This window comes from Marmota monax, unplaced genomic scaffold (genome assembly GCF_021218885.2).
Source record: "Marmota monax isolate L192 unplaced genomic scaffold, Marmota_monax_Labrador192_F-V1.1 WCK01_AAM20220418_F8-fsc00137, whole genome shotgun sequence".
Taxonomy (NCBI): domain Eukaryota; kingdom Metazoa; phylum Chordata; class Mammalia; order Rodentia; family Sciuridae; genus Marmota; species Marmota monax.
In genome coordinates, this window is record NW_026692854.1 from 1 (window position 1) to 20,183 (window position 20,183).

At 37.8% G+C, this 20,183-nt stretch overlaps 1 long non-coding RNA gene across 1 annotated transcript in view; it reads right to left on the reverse strand.

The window, feature by feature from the left end:
• Positions 1-2,619: 2,619 nt before the first annotated feature.
• LOC131424369 (uncharacterized) overlaps positions 2,620-20,183 on the reverse strand; it is a 94,585-nt gene continuing 77,021 nt past the window's right edge. Inside the window, exons 4-5 of the long non-coding RNA XR_009227246.1 lie at positions 2,950-3,064; positions 2,620-2,788 (exon numbers count right to left, since the gene is read on the reverse strand). This is a non-coding gene — a long non-coding RNA (uncharacterized LOC131424369). The remainder of the gene's footprint in view (positions 2,789-2,949; positions 3,065-20,183) is intronic.

The following is a 20,183-nucleotide window of genomic DNA, read 5'->3' on the forward strand; positions in this document are numbered from 1 at the left end:
GAGGACAGGGTATATATCTTTTTTCTCTATGACCCCATACCCGAAGCAAAGTAGTAAAAGGGCTTAAGTATCCTATTGAATAAATGGGCTAAACTTTTATCTCTAGAGCTGGCTTTATCAATCAATATTCCAAAGAATTTCCAGTTTTACAGAAGTACCAAGATTCATCAAAAAATTTCACTGATTCACTATTAGAGAAATACCACAGAATTGTGCATTATGCATCCATTAGTAAGGACATCTGTGTACCATTGCTAACACTAATTTGACAACACTTTTTCATAGCAGACATTCACTTATGAAGAATTCGAGTTATAGGGATACAGTTCTAAGAGTTATCCAATAACATGGGAGGTTCTCCATGCAACACAAATCCTGTTCAATCTCCTCTATATAGTTCAAGATCTTAGACAACAATATAAGGCACTCCCGTTCCACTAGGAAAATGCACTCTTGAGTTAAGAGAGAGAGGCTTCTAAAAAGTAGGCCCAAATCTCCATCATCTCGGATTTGGCCCCAACTTCCTAATTAAGACTCCTATACACAATAATTAAAACCAAGAATCAATAAATACAATGGAATCAAACTAAAAGTTTTCTTCTCAGCAAGAGAAACAGTGAAGTGAACAGAGAACCTACAGAATAGGAACAAATCTTCACCACAAGCATATCAGATACAGCACTAATCTATACGATATATAAAGCACTCAAAAACCTCAACACCAAAAAAAAAAAAAAAAACCAACAACAAATAACCCAATCAATAAATGGGCCAAGGAACTGAACAGATACTTCTCAGAAGAGGATATATAATCAATCAACAAATATATAAAAAAATGTTCCACAACTCCAGCAATTAGAGAAATGCAAATCAGAACTACTCTAAGATTTCATCTCACTCCAGTCAGAATGGCAGCTATCAAGAATACAAACAACAATAAGTGTTGGTGAGCATGTGGGGGAAAAGGCACACTCATATGTTGCTGGAGGGACTGTAAATTGGTGTAGCTAATCTGGAAAGCAGTATGGAGATTCCTTGGAAAACTTGGAGTGGAAACACCATTTGATCCAGCTATCCCACTCCTCGGTTTATACCCGAAGGATTTAAAAACAGCATCCTACAGTGATGCAACCACATCAGTGCTTATAGCAGCATAATTCACAATAGCTAAATTGTAGAACCAATTCAGATGTCCTTCAGTAGATGAATGAATAGAGATACTTTGGAATGTATACATAATGGAATATTACTCAGCATTAAAAGAGAATAAAATCATGGCATTTGCAAAAATGGATGGAGTTAGAGAATATAATGCTAAGTGAAGTGAGCCAAGCCCCCCAAAAACAAAGGCTGAATGTTTTCTTTGATATGAGGATGCTGACTCATAATGGTGATGGTGGGGGGAACATGGAAGGAATGGAGAAACTTTACAAAGGGGAAGGAGGGGATGGGAGGGGGCATGGGTGCAGGAAAGACAGTGGAATGAGTTAGACATCATTACCCTAAGTACACGTATGAAGACACAAATGGTGTGAAAATACTTTGTATACAACCAGAGACTTTGAAAAAAATGTGCTCTATATGTGTAATATGAAATGATTTGCATTCCTCTGTCATATACAGCAAATTAGAATACATAAATAATCCAATAAAAAAGAGAGAGGCTTCAAATGAACTTTGAGTCATTTGGTACCTGCGTTTTCTCCTATTATAAGATGAAAGATATTAATCTTACATTTTAGAAAGTTAATACAAAATGTATTCATAATAATCATCCTGGGACCATAATGCACATCCACTTTACCAAATTCTTTTTTATTCTGGTTCCATTTGAATTGCTGCTTAAAGATATTTATAATTTTAGACAAACTAGAATTCAGAAATTTTGTGTATCAACAAAAGTTTTATACTGATCTACATGAACTATTTTTAGCATCATAAAAGACTAAAGAGACAAAGCTGAGGACAAAGATATAATACTGCTTGCACAATGTGTATGCTCTCCACCTAACTATGAGTAGCCTAATGAAGCTTATAGAAACTCTAATGGGAATATAATTTATGTCGTACATATAAGTAAAAGGTTTGAAAAACATAAATTTATAAATTCTAAAATTCAATTCCATTTCAAAGAGATTAATATATTCCATAAGCCATGATCTTATAAATTAATATAAACTATCATGAAACCATTAAATTTTAAATAAAGTATAAAACAGGAGTTATAAAACTTCTTATAGGGCAAAGTATGGGATTCTGAGTGAATGAATGCTGTAGCTATCCAGCACAATCTGGAGAACACCCATGCCAAGTATGAAAGGGGCACCCTGAGCACAGCATACCACATGGTAACATGGGTTCAAAGGAGACTCCACATGGTTCTTCAAGAGAAGCTTGAACTCCATATTTCCACACAAGTCTCCTGAATTTTAAATGTGGAGTCAATTTATGTACACTTATATTAAGTAAATATATCCATAAGATAAAAAAGTTCCAACATTTGCTACTCTTCTAATCAAGAAAACCCTGCTTATAAACAACATCTGTTGACTTATGTCACTGTCAAAATAAATGTATTTCAAATATTTTGGAAATAAAGGTGGGGGATGTTTACCTTGTTTTGAGCTTCAATATTTGCATTATGTAAAAGCAGTTTTGCTACCACTGATGTGTTGTTAGTACAGATAGCATAGTGGAGAGGAGTTCCACCATTGGGATCCTGAACATTTACATCTGCACCATTTTCTAGAAGAATAGTTGCACATTCTTCTTCTTGCTGTTGGATGGCCTGTTGGGTTGGTACCAAGAAATAGATTGTCAATTTCAAGAATTCAACACAAACATTCCATGGGATTTACTAATTAGTTATATTTAAATGATAGTAATCAATTTTTCCTCTAAGTATGTAAATATAGTTCATCCTTCACAGAAATACTTTGCTACATCTACCTTAATCAGAGGTGTGTTGTTGTCACTGTCACAGAGGTTAATGTCGCATTTGTTCTTTACTAGAAAAGCCACCACTTCTGCCTGGCCATAGGCACATGCGTAATGTAGAGGAGTCCTACAAAAGTAAGATTTGTTAGGAGGTCATAGAGCTCCCACTTAAATCAGACAATTATTCATTCAACTGCAAACATTAGATAGCATATAATTCCTCTCCCTTCAAAACAATTTCTTCAGAAGAAACAACAATCTTTATTAGCTGTTATTACTAAATTAATGAAAGAGTAGCTCATTCTAGCTGCCTGTTCCACTGACTTCTTTCCTCCCCCACCATCCCCCCCGGCTGAGGATTAAACTGAAGGGCACTCAACACTGAGCCATATCCAGAGCCCTTTTAATTTTTCACTTTCTGCCATGGTCTCACTAAGTTGCCCAGGCTCATCTTGAACTTGCAATTTTTCTGCCTCACCTTCCCTCTCAATCACCGACTGAGATTACAAGTATGCACCATTGCTTCTGACACCAGTGAATCTTGATTTTGGTTGTGTATTGTTAATAATTTTTCAGATGTATTTTAAGGACTAAGTATTTCAATGTTTAAAATGTTTATTTACACATAAAAGAAAGGCCCATCACCCATCCATGGTGCCTTACCTTAAGTGAAATGTGATAACACAATTGATCAATGGAAGTTCTAGTCATATGAGTGACATTTCAATAAGTTTTAGTTACAAAAAGTAGTATAGATAAAGACGGTTGAATAAGAAAACATCAATAGGCCAAATTTAAAGCAAAGTTATTCTTGCTTTTTTTTTTTCAAGAAACATAAAGCCAACGGAAATGTATGATTCAAAAGAATTAGTATGTTTCACATTGTTCAGTATTTAGATTTGTAGCACTTAAGTAAATTGAATATATCCAATACTTAATATCAGTATTAATGTGATCTTAACTTTTCAAATGGGCAGTTTACAAACTCTTATCTCCAGAAGTGCTTTTGTTTGAAAAGCCTGAGGAAATTCTTCACTTCAAATTGAGTTCTATTAGTTCAGTTTTAAATCTCCAGTCAGGGAAACATGAAGTTTTTAAGAAAGGAGGACCTCAGAAATAGTAAAATATGTCAAATATAGAATAGGTATTTAGGATATGAGTGGTGAGTAAATGAAATGAAAGAACAGATAAAGTATACTTGGGGAGTTCAGTGTGTGGTGTTTTTTTGCTTGTTTGTTTGTCGTTCTCTACTGGGAATTGAATCCAGGGGCACTTAAACACTGAGCAACAGCCACAGTCTTTTTTATTTTTTATTTTGAGACAGTGTCTCCCTAAGTTGCTAAGGGCCTCTCTAAATTGCTGAGACTGGCTTTGAACTTGAGATCCTTCTACCTCAGCCTCACATATTTCTGGGATTACAGATTTACACAAAGGCACCTGGTGGGGAGTTCAGCATTTTTAAATAAAAGTTTTATAAATTAAAGCAATACTTTCAACAATATTTATATTTGCTTTCTTTTACTTTCTTAAGAATGTAACTAAAACAAAACAATAAACCTACAATTGCATTTATGAAATAAATCTGTATGGAATGAAACATACATGTATAGGAAATGTATAGGCACTAATATCTACAAGCACAGATGAAAAGATTACCTTTTCTTCTGAAGAGGCTAAAAGTTGGCTAAAGATAACAATCTACAGAAACAAGATTCGTCTCCCTGCTCCTCCCAAAGATTATTTTATTAACAAGTAGTTCTCATTAAAACTTTTACACATATGCATTTTATAAATAACAGGTAAGGAAAAGGAAAAGTAGAAGCCAATGTGGAATTTTTCCAAAACTACCCACATGGAAGTTGAAAAAAAGCAGAACACAGAAAATGTCAAAATACTGCATTACTACAGAGCATATTAACTGCTGTCAATGAAACTAAGGTAGAAACAAACAGAAAGATAAGGAGGAATTGCCAAATATTGGAAATAAAATAAACATTAAACAAAAGAGGAAAAGAAATCTTTACTCATAATTTAAATGCTGAAAATAATGGCTCAGTGTTTAAATTTTACTACATTTTTTTTATATATTTGTGCCTAACACAAGACCACAATCTATTTGTGTGTATGTACTATCAAGCTTCGTTTTCACTTGATATTCAAAAAGACATCTTCCCAGGTCAACATACATTTATATCTTTGTCACCTCTAATGGTTACATAATATTTCATGCTAGGAATGCACTGCATTTTCTTACTACAATCAATTCTATGAGTCCTTTCTAACACACTGCTATATTAAGTCATGCATATTTTATAATATCCTAAATATAGTATAAAGAAATTGATATGTACAGAAATAAACATTATTAAAATGTACAATACTATCATTTATTTTAGAATTCATAAGGAACTCAAACCTTAAGCAGCAACATAAGTACCACTACTCTTCATCCTCACAAGTATTGTAGCTAAAAACTGTATTTCATTTATCATTAAACTTAAATTCCTTCTCTTACCAGGGACACAAAGTCCTTTTTCCTATATACACAGGTCACTTGTGCATCTGAAAAAAAAGTACTTTCCCTAATTTAAATTATAAGGTTCAGGGGCTCTGGAATACAGCTTAATGGCAGAGCACTCAAATAGAAAGCTCAAGGTAATGGGATCAAACCCCAGGAACAAAATTAAAACCTAAAAGAGAAAAAGAACAAAAGGAAGCCTTGTTTTTCAGTTCATTCTTTCTAATAACTTTGTCCACATAAAATGTATACAGAAGGATTTGTGTTTTCTTCTAATATTTTTCTCATTTTGCATTATTTAAAATTAATAATCCATATTGTATCAGGGAATTATTTTTGTGACATAAAAATCCAGCTAGTTTTCTACAAACAATTATTACACATTTCATTGACACATAATTATTTTTCTACGAATATGATATTCATCAGTAGCACATTCTAAACTTTTTCAGATATTTGGGTGTTTCTTGTTTTATTCTGTTCTACTCATTTATCTGCCTTTTGTCTGTTGGCAAACAATATGTGACAGTTGATGGGGAATTTGGTACACAGACGGGCAAGTCTTTACTACAAACACTTTCTTAGTGTCATAATTATCCTAAATGTTTGTATGTAGAACTCAAAAATGATTAAGGTCTGACATTTTTATTTGGTTATTTGAAACTGTTAACCATAGAAAGAGCTCAGACTTTGGTAATAATAAATATTTCTCTTAAAATACACCACACCAGGGTTCAGGCTCTGGCTATTCCAAGTGTCCTGAGAACAAGCTAGAGAAGGGGCACTAGGGCAGCAGCTTACAGTCTGTGCAGCCTGTGCATACCCTGCCTGCAGTCATCTTGACCCTGGTGACTGAGAGCCTGTACCATTGGATGCAGTGAACAGATGTTCTGATCTCTGTGCCTAAATAAACAAAAGAACAAGGATGGGTAACTACAGAAAATGATACCTGGACAGCATAAATCTGCAGATTTGCATTTAAAGCATTTAGTGAATTTTCCTTAGTGTGATCAGCGTGAAGGGGTGACAAGATTGAAAACCCACAATGTGCTTTGGAGAATGTGAATGCTCCCATGCATGACTTCTATTCTACTGTCTCAGAATTCATTAAAGTTAACTTAGCACTTGCAGAAAAAAACAACAACAGGGGTTCTCAATAATCTTGTTAAGAAAATGGTTGATTGGTCAAGAGACACTGAGAACACATGAACTAGTAAGTAAAGCATATGAGAAGCAAGAAATACATAAAGAGGAGTAGAAGTGGCAACCCTAAGAAAGCTAATGTAAAAAACAACTGCAAACCTAAAATCAGAACAGAGAACAAAGAATCATCTGCCCACATCAAAGACCCTTACAAGGCTGCAGATTAGACAAAATGTAAACATAAGTATACAGCAATAAAGAATAGTGGTGTAATTATATTATGAGTGATTTTTTTATATAATGAACTTTCCCACCTGGACTATAATATACTTTTTATTTTTTTCTATTTTTTATTGATTCTTCTTAGTGAGACATAATATTAGGGTTAGGGTTAGGATTAGGGTTAGGGCTAGAGGTAGGGCTAAGGTGGCATAGGCCCAGGCTGGGTGAAGACACAGGTCAGCTGCCTCCAGCCTCAGGCAGATGCTCCTTCTCGCTGACCCTTCCATGTCTTCCCTGGCTCTTTCTCCTAGGCGGCTAGAACAGAATGCACGTCCCCGCTAGGGCAGGACCCAGGGAAAGAGGGGTGGACCCAGCAAAGCTCCTAGCCCAGACACTGCCCAGCTTTGGGATGCCCCCAATGTGTCAGGAAGCATGATCCCGCCCCCTGCCGGCCCCTCCCGCCGCTTCTCAGCCCCCTTAATGAGGTTCTGGCGCCCACTGTGCTCTGTCCCCTTGGTGAGCAGCTCTGCAGTGCTGGCTGGCCAGCCTCCTGAGGGGATATGTCCGCACCAGGGAAACCGGCTAATTTTTTCTTTCTTTTTTTCTTTTTTTCCGTGTAGCTGCTTAACAAGAGGGCCTGGGCGTCAGACTGCCCCAAGGTCTATGGTACTAGGTGCTAAGGAGTCCCTGAGGTTGTTAAAGCCAAGCATCCAGGTAAAACAAGGCCACCTTTCTGCCCTATCCTCCAGGGAATGGCCTGGATGACGCTGGCTTTTTCTCCATGGGCTCTGCCTCCCCCATGAGGTCCCTTGCACCAGGGGCTGCCGGCCTCTTGGACTCTATTACCTGTTTTTCTTATCTGTGTCATTGACATGACAGCTCCCTTGAACAAGGAGATGCCTCACTTCCTCCAAGTTGCCATCCCTGGCAGCTTTGTGTAGGCGGCCTGTGGGATTGTAGCCCACGACCTTAGCTCCCACTTGGATGGCGCCCAGGGTCTTCAGAAAGGTGTTCATCCTTCTCCAGGGGCTAGGGTGGAGGTCAGAGGCCACCTGCTGTGTGAAGAACTGTTGGAAGAGGCAAGTCCCCGGTAGGGCAGGATCCAGGCACAGAGGGGCAGACCTGGCACAGGCCCTAAACCTGCTCAGGGATGCCCCCAACTTGTCAGGAGGCTTGTTGCTGCACTCTGCTGCTTCTCAGCCTCTTTGCTGCTGAGGTCCAGACGCGGCTCCGCTCAGGGCGCCAACTGCCGCAAAAACAGTTGTTGCTCACACGTGCATGCGCATGCACGTGCACGCGCATGCACGTGCACAGGAGTGCCACGTGATCTGTCTAACGGACGGCACTGACTGCACTCCTGCAAGACCCACCGCGTGAGCTCCAATCAGCGCGGGCTCTTTTGCCCACTTAGAAGGTGTAGGTGGGGTCCCAGAGTCAGTCAGCCATGCTGGAAGAGGAAGTAGAGCCTGGCACAACTCAGGGTCCCAGTAGATAACTGTAGAAGGAGAGCTGGCCAGGAGTTCCCCAAGCACAGCTTGACGCTTGGCACAGGTGGAACTGGATGAAACTTAAGCTTCCTGGTGCCAGATCAAAAATCAGTAACTGGCGAGCTGCAGCACTAGTGTCTCTGGAGGCCGAGGCAGGAGGATGTCGAGTTCAAAGCCAGTCTCAGGAAGTTGCCAAACTACTTAGCAATTCAGGGAGACCCTGTCTCCAACAAAATATTTCAAAAGGGGCTGGGGATGTGGCTCAGTGCTTAAGCACCCTGGGTTCAACCCCCAGTACCAAAAATGAAATAATAAAATAAATCAAATTTTAAAAAAGTACTGAGCTCAGTGCAGAGAAGACCTGTCTGAGCTCTTGCAAGGCCAGACCAGCGCTTCCTGCGCTCAGCAGCACGGAGGCTGCTCTACTGCACTCTACAGTCTTGCCTTGCTGTCCAGGGGACACTAGGCCCAAGAGCCCCTTAGTCTCTGAGAGTGCTGTTGGTGCCTCTCTTTCTTAGGGTTCTGCTTCTGCCATGCACTTTTTCTGGGCCCCAGGACTCTCTCAGCCTAGACAGCCCAGAATTGCAGCTAAAGCCTCCATTCATGTCTCAAGCCTGCTCAAGGCCAGGACTGCACACCACAGGTCAAGAAAGAAAGAGGGTTTACAGCCTAGCTGTCCCTCTACCCCAGGGGATAGCCCCTCCTAAGAAGAGGTCCCTTCTCCCTTTGCAGCCACCTTCAAATCTAAGGGGAAAAGGCACTGGGGGGAGGTCCCAACGGGAAGGCACAGGGTCATACCTTGGTTAAAACTGAATTTAAAGTAGGCTGGAATTTATCATGTAAAGCTTATCAATCTTTTTTGTTTTCATTATTATTTACTTACCTACTTACTATTGACAGTTGAACCTGGGGACACTTTAGAACTGAGCTGCAATCCCAGTATGACCTTCAACTTGTGATCCTATTGTCTCAGCCTCCTGACTTGCACACATCCTGGAATATGGGCTCAACAGTATCTTCTCCTTCCTTTTCCCCTTCTTCTTTCCTCTTCCTCCCTCCCACCTTCCTTTCTTCACTTCTGCTAGCTGTTTTCTTTCATTTTTCTTTGTACTCCATATTGCACCAATGTATGCTGTACACTGAGCAACATAATCTTTTTCAGGTTTCCTTTGGTGAAAGGATCTCACTAAAACATTGAGGCTGGTATCAAACTTGCTATCCTCCTGCCTCAGCCTTGATGAGATTTGTTAGGAGTAGAGGAGTGCGCCAAATGGTCTGATTTTTTCCTTTTAAAAAACATTTTCTTAGTCTTAATTTTTCTTTTTTTTATTGGTTGTTCAAAACATTACAAAGCTCATGACATATCATCTTCCATACATTTGATTCAAGTGGGTTATGAACTCCCATTTTTTACCCCAAATACAAGTTGCAGAATCACATCGGTTACACATCCACATTTTTACATAATACCATATTAATGACTGTTGTATTCTGCTACCTTTCCTATCCCCTACTATCCCCCCTCCCCTTCCCTCTCATCTTCCCTCTCTACCCCATCTGCTGTTGTTTAATTCCCTCCCTTGTTTTTCTTTTCCCCTTTCCCCTCACAAACTCTTATATGTAATTTTGTGTAACAATGAGGGTCTCCTTCCATTTCCATAGTTTCCCTTCTCTCTCCCTTTCTCTCCCCCCACTCGTCTCTGTTTAATGTTAATCTTTTCCTCATGCTCTTCTTCCCTGTTCTGATCTTAGTTGCTCTCTTTATATCAAAGAACACATTTGGCATTTGTTTTTTAAGGATTGGCTAGCTTCACTTAGCATAATCTGCTCTAATGCCATCCATTTCCCTGCAAAATCCATGATTTTGTCATTTTTTAGTGCTGCATAATACTCCATTGTGTATAAATGCCACAGTTTTTTAATCCATTCATCTATTGAAGGGCATCTAGGTTGATTCCCAAGTCTAGCTATTGTGAATTGTGCTGCCATGATCATTGATGTGGCAGTATCCCTATAATACGCTCTTTTAAGGTCCTCAGGTAATAGACCGAGAAGGGCAATAGCTGGGTCAAATGGTGGTTCCATTCCCAGCTTTCCTAGGAATCTCCATACTGCTTTCCATATTGGCCGCACCAGTTTGCAGTTCCACCAGCAATGTACAAGTGTACCCTTTTCCCCACATCCTCGCCAGCACTTATTGTTGCTTGACTTCATAATGGCTGCCAATCTTATTGGAGTGAGATGGTATCTTAGGGTGGTTTTGATTTGCATTTCTCTGACTGCTAGAGATGGTGAGCATTTTTTCATGTACTTATTGATAGATTGTATGTCCTCCTCTGAGAAATGTCTGTTCAGGTCCTTGGCCCATTTGTTGATAGGGTTGTTTGTTATCTTGTTGTTTAATTTTTTGAGTTCTTTGTATATTCTGGATATTAGGGCTCTATCTGAAGTGTGAGGAGTAAAAATTTTTTCCCAGGATGTAGGTTCCCTATTTACCTCTCTTATTGTTTCTCTTGCTGAGAAAAAACTTTTTAGTTTGAGTAAGTCCCATTTGTTGATTCTAGTTATTAACTTTTGTGCTATGGGTGTCCTATTAAGGAATTTGGAGCCCGGCCCCACAATGTGTAGATCAGAGCCAACTTTTTCTTCTATCAGGTGCAGAGTCTCTGATTTGATATCTAGCTCCTTGATCCATTTTGAATTAACTTTGTGCATGGCGAGAGAAAGGGGTTCAGCTTCATTTTGTTGCATATGGATTTCCAGTTTTCCCAGCACCATTTGTTGAAGATGCTATCCTTTCTCCATTGCATGCTTTTAGCGACTTTATCAAATATAAGAAAGTTGTAATTTTGTGGATTGGTCTCTGTGTCCTCTATTCTGTACCATTGGTCCACCTGCCTGTTTTGGTACCAATACCATGCTGTTTTTGTTACTATTGCTCTGTAGTACAGTTTGAAATCTGGTATCGCTATACCTCCCAATTCACACTTCCTGCTTAGAATTGCTTTTGCTATTCTGGGTCTTTTGTTTTTCCATATGAATTTCATGATAGCTTTATCTATTTCTACCAGAAATGCCGTTGGGATTTTGATTGGCATTGCGTTGAACCTGTAGAGAACTTTGGGTAATATCGCCATTTTGATGATGTTGGTTCTGCCTATCCATGAACAGGGTACATTTTTCCATCTTCTAAGATCTTCTTCTATCTCTCTCTTTAGGGTTCTGTAGTTTTCATTGTATAAATCTTTCACCTCTTTTGTTAGGTTGATTCCCAAGTATTTTATTTTTTTTGAGGATATTGTGAATGGGGTGGTTTTCCTCATTTCCATTTCAGAAGTTTTGTTACTGATATACAGGAATGCCTTTGATTTATGCGTGTTGATTTTATATCCTGCCACTTTGCTGAATTCATTTATTAGTTCTAGTAGTTTCTTTGTAGACCCTTTTGGGTCTTCTAAGTATAGGATCATATCGTCTGCAAATAGTGATATTTTAAGTTCTTCTTTTCCTATTTTTATGCCTTTAATTTCTTTTGTCTGTCTAATTGCTCTGGCTAGTATTTCAAGGACTAAATTAAATAGAAGTGGTGAGAGAGGGCATCCCTGTCTTGTTCCAGATTTTAGCGGGAAGGCCTTCAGTTTTTCTCCATTTAGAATGATGCTAGCCTGAGGCTTAGCATATATAGCTTTTACAATATTGAGGTAAGTTCCTGTTATCCCCAGTTTTTCTAGTGTTTTGAACATAAAAGGATGCTGTACTTTGTCGAATACTTTTTCTGCATCTATCGAGATGATCATATGGTTCTTATCTTTAAGTCTATTGATGTGGTGAATAATATTTATTGATTTCCGTATATTGAACCAACCTTGCATCCCAGGGATGAATCCTACTTGATCATGGTGCACAATTTTTTTGATATGCTTTTGTATTCGATTTGCCAGGATTTTATTGAGAATTTTTGCATCTATGTTCATTAGAGATATTGGTCTGTAGTTTTCTTTCTTTGAAGTGTCTTTGTCTGATTTCGGGATCAGGGTGATGTTGGCCTCATAGAATGAATTTGGAAGAGCTCCTTCTTTTTCTATTTCTTGAAATAGCTTGAAAAGTATTGGTATTAATTCTTCTTTGAAGGTTTTGTAAAACTCTGCTGTATACCCATCTGGTCCAGGGCTTTTCTTGGTTGGTAGTCTTTTGATGGCTTCTTCTATTTCTTCCTTTGTTATTGGTCTGTTTAAATTGTGTGTGTTTTCCTGACTCAATCTGGGCAGCTCATATGACTTAAGAAATTTATCAATGTCTTCACTGTCTTCTATTTTATTAGAATATAGGGTTTCAAAATACTTTCTAATTATCTTCCGTATTTCTGTAGTATCTGTTGTGATATTGCCTTTTTCATCCCGTATGTTAGTGATTTGAGTTTTCTCTCTTCTTCTCTTCGTTAGCATGGCTAAGGGTCTGTCGATCTTATTTATTTTTTCAAAGAACCAACTTTTAGTTTTATCAATTTTTTCAATGGTTTTTTTTTGTTTCAATTTCATTGATTTCTGCTCTGATTTTAATTATTTCTTGTCTTCTGCTATATTTGCTGTTGTTTTGCTCTTCCTTTTCTAGGGTTTTGAGATGTAGTGTGAGTTCGTTTATTTGTTGGTTTTTTATTTTTTTGAGGAATGAACTCCAGGAAATGAATTTCCCTCTTAAAACTGCTTTCATTGTGTCCCATAGATTCAGGTATGTTTTGTCTGAATTGTCATTTATCTCTAAGAATTTTTTGATTTCCTCCTTTATGTCTTCTGTAACCCATTGATCATTCAGTAACATATTGTTTATTTTCCATGTGATGCAGGATTTTTCCTTCCTTCTTTTTTCATTGATTTCCAGTTTCATTCCATTATGATCAGATATGGTGCATGGTATTATCTCCACTCCTTTATATTTACTAAGAGTTGCCCTATGGCATAATATATGGTCTATCTTTGAGTAAGATCCATGTGCTGCTGAGAAGAACGTGTATCCACTTGACGATGGTTGATATATTCTATATATGTCAGTTAAGTCTAGGTTATTGATTGTGTCATTGAGTTCTATAGTTTCTTTATTCAGCTTTTGTCTGGAGGATCTGTCTAATGGCGAGAGCGGTGTGTTGAAGTCACCCATAATTATTGTGTTGTGGTCAATTTGACTCTTGAACTTGAGGAGAGTTTGTTTTATGAACGTTGCTGCACCATTATTTGGTGCATATAAATTGATAATTGCTATGTCTTGTTGGTGAATAGTTCCTTTTAACAGGATATAGTGTCCTTCTTTATCCCTTTTGATTAACTTAGGTTTGAAGTTGATTTTATTTGATATGAGTATGGCCACTCCTGCTTGCTTCCGAGGGCCATGTGAGTGGTATGATTTTTCCCAACCTTTCACCTTCAGCCTGTGTATGTCTTTTCCTATCATATGAGTCTCCTGAAGGCAGCATATTGTTGGATTTGTTTTTTTGATCCAGGTTACCAGCCTGTGTCTCTTGATTGGTGAGTTTAGTCCATTAACATTTAAGGTTACAATTGAAATATGATTTGTACTTCCAGTCATGTTTATTTATTTATTTATTTTAGTTTGGCTAGTTTTTACTTTTTGGTTGTTTTCCTCCCCCTTTACTGAGATACCTCCCGCTGTTGGTTTTGGGCACTGTTTTTCCATTCCTCTTCTTGTAGAATTTTGCCCAAAATGCTTTGCAGTGCTGGTTTTCTGGCTGTGAAATCTTTTAGCTTTTGTTTATTGTGAAAGATTTTAATTTCATTGTCAAATCTGAAGCTTAATTTTGCTGGATACAGTATTCTTGGTTGGAATCCATTATTTTTCAGCGTTTGAAATACATTGTTCCAGGATCTTCTCGCTTTCAAAGTCTGTGATGAAAAATCAGCCATTAACCTAATTGGTTTACCCCTGAATGTAATCTGCCTCCTTTCCCTCGTAGCTTTTAATATTCTCTCCTTGTTCTGTATGTTGGCTATCTTCATAATTATATGTCTTGGAGTTGGCCTATTACAGTTTTGGATGTTTGGGGTCCTGTAGGCTTCCAGGATTTGGCAATCCATTCCATCTTTCATCTCTGGGAAGTTTTCTAGGATTATTTCATTCAATAGGTTGTCCATTCCTTTGGCTTGAACCTCTGTGCTGAACTAATGTCTTCATGTGGCTACCCACACCCTAAAACCAGGATGGAAGAATAAGCATATCCACTGATATGATACCCATGGATGTACATATGTGCACAAGGAAATAACCTCAGTGTACTTAACAATATTTTTCATACCCACCAAAAATAAGACATTTGAAAAAAATGTAAAAAAAAATTTATAATCAAAATTGCTTTCTACAGCATTAAAGATTCAAAATTTCCTGTTGACAGACTGTTTTAATGTTAAGATACTTGTATGATAAGTGTTTGACTTATGTCATGCTGAGACGGACTATTGCAGATGCTTCATTTAGGTCTTTGAGGGTTTAAAAATGTGCAACTACCTTTTGATAATTCACAGAAAATCTATTTTAATAACATGACAAAGTAGTAAGATACTGTTTCTATATTTGACTTTTACATTACAGCACACATACATGAGGAAGAGTATACAACATTTCCACCTAATAAGTAAACAAAGGATACCAAGAAAGAAAAGACTTTAGCAATAAGCACACAAGGCTTACTAACTCTCCTGAGTTTGAATCAGATCATTTGGTATGAGGCTGAACAAAGACATAAAGAGGCTATGGGAAAACACTAGAATTGATTATGGAGAACCAGTGGCTAGATAAAATCCAGAGATTGGCTTTTAGACTAATAACAGTCTTCATAAAAGAAATAGATTGCAGTTGGACTAGGGGAAATTAATTGGGAGGAAGATGGGAAACTGCCCTCTGACAGCATGAAGGGGAGAATCACAGAGATCCACAGAAAAGCAGACCCTTCTAAAGTTAACAAATAGTTTCAGTACAAGAGAGCCTTGGTTTATACCTGAGATGTCAAGGAGGATGGATGAATTGTGAAATCTACCTGCAGATTCAGTACCTCCCCAGGAGCTACCTCCAACTGGGGTCTTTTTTTAGGCTTTCTTCATGATAGATCAAAAGCTTCAAACTTTTTTATTTTATATCTCCAAGACCCAACTGTGAAATGAATTCACTATGTCAGAAGACTCCCACCAACAAGAGTCAAGCTGAGTCTAGGAAAGAAGGTCAGATACAGATCTTGTGAGAGCTCTGAGCAGCTGGAGGGATGTTCTTGTGGTCTACCTCAGAGATAGAAGCCAAGGACACTTTTTTTTTTAATTTATGTGGTGTTTGGAGGTATGTGACAATGAGTTCCAGGGTAGGATCTGGTAGAAAATTTACTACATGCAGCTCCACACATGTGAGCAATATTCTCCTTCCTGAACACAGTACCATGCTCAGAGGCATTTGGAAAAGTTGTCTACACTTCCACCAAGAAGGTTCCAAGCAATTCCCTGCATAGTCCATTAGAGCCCTGAGGGGGAGTCCATTTCAAAAGATTCCATTGTAGGAATGTCTGTGTGAGAGACCAGACACCCCTGCAAAACAATAAAAAATTAGCTCCAAGACACAGCAGCCACATCCCTTCACAGTCATTGTGTTGCCCACCTCATAGACTGGGCTCAAGAATGAGACTGGCAGGATTGTGCCCCAGGAATGTGAGGTTTGGTCTGGCTGTTGAACTGTGTTTAGAGTCAAATGCAGTGGACAGAACTGCCCATTTCAAATGGATACTCTGAGACTTATGACAGTGTGAGAGACCAGCTGTGTGTTCTCCAAAGGAAGAAGTGTCCTGGAGCAAAGGGGCAGGGTCTGATGGAAAGCTTATTGCCAATAGCTCCTCCAACCAAGCCCAAGTTCTGCAGGCAGACTGCTTCTGCCATGCTCAGAGACACTAGAAAGAAGCCCCATGGAACCTAGATTCTTGCACACACAAAAAAAACCTAAATTCACTGACTGAAGGACTCCAGAAGTGAGGTCTGTACTATGGCCTGGCCTGCAGAGTCCACAAGGTAGAGGGTTTATCAGGTAGCTCTTGTTAGAAACAGACCACATCTCTGGGTACAAAAACAAATACTGAGCATGACTATACCTATGCAGCTTCCAACTTTCCCTCAGGACACTCTTGGGGCCAAGAAGGAGAGGAGCTGAGCATATACACCATTCCCAGGCTTGGCCTGTTTGGGCTGCAACTGGGAAGAAACAGGTAAATCTAGTTCCTTCCATGAAACCCCCCAAAGCTACTAGATTCTAAAACTAGAATCCCTGGATGGACAAATGCAACAAAATGAAATTAAATCTCTATTCCTCACCATGCACAAAACTCAACTCAAAGTGGATCAAGGACCTAGAGATTTAATTTACCAGAGACTTTCCAGAGTCTCAGTTTACCAGAGACTCAGCATGTAATAGAAGAAAAAGTAGGCCCTAATCTTCATCATGTGGGATTAGACCCCAACTTCCTTAATAAAACTCTTATAATGCAAGAATTAAAAATCAATAAATGGGATGGATTCAATCTAAAATGTTTCTTCTCAGAAAAAGAAACAATCAGTGAGGTGAACAGAGAGCCTACATACTAAGAGCAAATTCTTACCCCTCACATATCAGATAGAGCACTAATCCCTAGAGTTTATTAACAAGCACAAAAAAAAAATAACCCAACCAATAAATAGGCCAAGGACCTGAACAGACACTTCTCAGAAGAGGATATACAATTAATCAACAAATATATGAAAAAATGTTCATCATTTCTAGCAATTAGAGAAATGCAAATCAAAACTATTTTAAGATACCATCTCACTCCAGTTATAATGGCAGCTATTATGCATATAAACAACAATAAGTGTTGGTGAGGATGTGGGAAGAAAGGTACACTCATACATTGCTGGTGGGACTGCAAATTGGTGCAGCCAGTATGAAGATACCTTGGAAATCTGGAAATAGAACCACCATTTGACACAGCTATCCCTCTCTTCAGTCTATACACAAAGGACTTAAAAATGAGCATACTACAGGGACAACAGCCACATCAATGTTTATAGCAGCACAATTTACAATAGCTAAACTGTGGAGCCAACCTAGATTCCCTTCGCTAGATGAATGGATAAAAAAAATGTGGCATATATACACAATGGAAATTTACTCAGCAATAAAAGAGAATAAAATCATGGCATTTGCAAGTAAATGTATGGCATTGGAGAGATAATGCCAAGTGAAGTTAGCTTATCCCCAAAAAACAAATGCCAAATGTTTTCTCTGATATAAGGAGGCTGATTCATAGTGGGGTAGGTAGGGGGAGCATGGGAGGAACAGAGGAACTCTAGATAGGGCAGAGGAGTTGGAGAGAAAAGGAGGGGGCAGGGGGTTAGCAAGGATGATGGAAGGTGATAGACATCATTATCCAAAGTACATGTATAAAAACACAAATTGGTGTCAACATTCTTTATATATAACCAGAGATATGAAAAATTGTGCTGTATATGTGTAATAAGAATTGTAATGCATTCTGCTGTCATTTATTTTTTTAAATGGATACAATAAAAAAATTACTGGATGGAAGTGTGTTCCTTTTAATTACATCAGCAAGGGAAAATCTCAAAGTTTTCTTGTTGTTGTTCTTGGGTTTTGGTCACTTACTGTATATGGGTTTCCCTCAGTATTTGTCCCTCATGTTTTTTTTTTCTAATTTGTGGGATCTTTTTGTTTCTTTTGTTTTTTCTCTTTAGACTCATATCCTAATGAAGTCTCATCCTTTATCATTTTTTTCTTTTCTTTCCATTTTTTCTTCTGTTACCTGCCACCACTTTTTTCTTCTTCTATTTCTTTCACTACATGTTGTTAAATTTACTGTCACTAAATCTTATTTTTTCAGCCAGGTGCATATTGTTATTTCCCACTTCTCCAATTTTATTAATGGAGTCATTATTAGTTGAGATATATTTTGCTTCTATGGTGTTACTGTTACTGGTTATTCTTTCCTCTTAGAGGATTCTGGTGAGTGAACCTAACATTTTAGTCCTGTTCAGTTGGGGCTTTAACACTGAGATATAAGTGTGGCCAGGTCACATGCCAAAGAGATAATTGTTCACTAAAAGGATCCACATATAATAGTAGAATAGAAATGTATCCAACTTTATTCACAGACCTCAGCATAGCAACACAGACAACATGAGGAAACAAGACAATACAATACCTCTAAAATTTCATAATTCCCCAATAACTGAATCCACAGATTCATATCCTAATGCTCAATGAAGAAGTTGGACAAAAATCATCTCATAATATTTGCTTGTTACCTACATGAAAAGTTTTTCTTACTGATTGCTTCTTTTGCTGAGAAGCAGCTTTTTAATTTGAATCCATCCCATTTATTGATTCTTGATTGTGTTTCTTGTGCTATAGGAATCTTGTTAAGGAATTCAGGGCCTGATATGACATGAGGAAAATTTGGGCCTACATTTTCTTCTATTAGGCACAGGGTCTCTGGTCAAATTCCTGGATCCTTGATGCACTTTGAGTTGAGTTTTGTGAATGGTGAGAGATAATGACTTGATTTCATTTTACTGCATATGGATTTTCAGTTTTCCCAGCACCATTTGTTGAAGAGGCTATCTTTTCTCCATTATGTTTTTGGTGCCTTTCTCTAGTATGAGATAACTGTATTTATGTGGGTTTGTCTCTGTGTCCTCTATTATGTATCACTGGTCTACATGTCTATTTTGGTGCCAATACCATGCCATTTTTGCTTTTATTGCTCTGTAGGATAGTTGAATCTCTGGTATTGTGATGCCACCTGCTTCACTCTTCTAAGGATTGCTTTGGCTATTCTGGTCTCTTATTTTTCCAGATGGTTTACACAATTGTATTTTTCTATTTATATGAGGAATATCATGGGGTTTTGATTGAAATTTATTAAATGTGTATAGTGCTTTTGGTAGTATGGTCATTTTGACAATATTAATTCTGCCTAGCCAAAAACAAGGGAGATCTTTCCATCTTCTAAGGTCTTCTTTAATTTAGTTATTTAGCATTCTGTAGTTTTTATTGTAGAGGTCTTTCACCTCTTTTGTTTATTCCCAAGTATTTTGTTTTATTTTATTTTATTTGTTTGAGGCTATTGTAAATGGGGTAGTTTTCCTAGTTTCTCTTTTAGAGGATTTATGACTGAGGTACATAAACACATTTGATTTATGGGTGTTGGTTTTATATCCTTCTACTTTACTGAATTAATTCAGAATGACTTCTAGAAGTTTTCTTGTGAAATATTTTGGATCCTCTAAGTATAGAATCATGTTGTTGGCAAATAGTGATAGTTTGAGTTCTTCTTTTTCTAGCCGTGTTTCTTTAATTCCTTTCTTTCATCTATCTAATTGCTCTGGCTAGAGTTTCAAGGACTACATTAAATGGAAGTGGTAAAAAGGGCAAAAGGGCATTCCATTGGAATTTTGATCAGAATTGCATTAAATATGTATAGTGCTTTTGGTAGTATAGTCATTTTGATAATATTAATTCTGCCTATCCAGGAGCAAGGTAGATCTTTCTATCTTCTATGATCTTCTTTGATTTCTTTCTTTAGGGTTCTGTAGTTTTCATTGTATACATCTTTCACCTCTTTCATTAAGTTGACTCCCAAGTTTCTTATTTTTTTTTTTTGAGGTGATTGTAAATGGGTAGTTTTCCTCATTTCCTTCTCAGAGGATTTGTCACTGATAAACAGAAATGCCTTTGATTTATGGTTGTTGATTTTATATCCTGCTGTTTGTTGAATTCATTTACTAGTTCTAGAAGTTTTCTGGTGGTGCTTTTAGGGTCTTCTAGGTATAGAATCATATCAT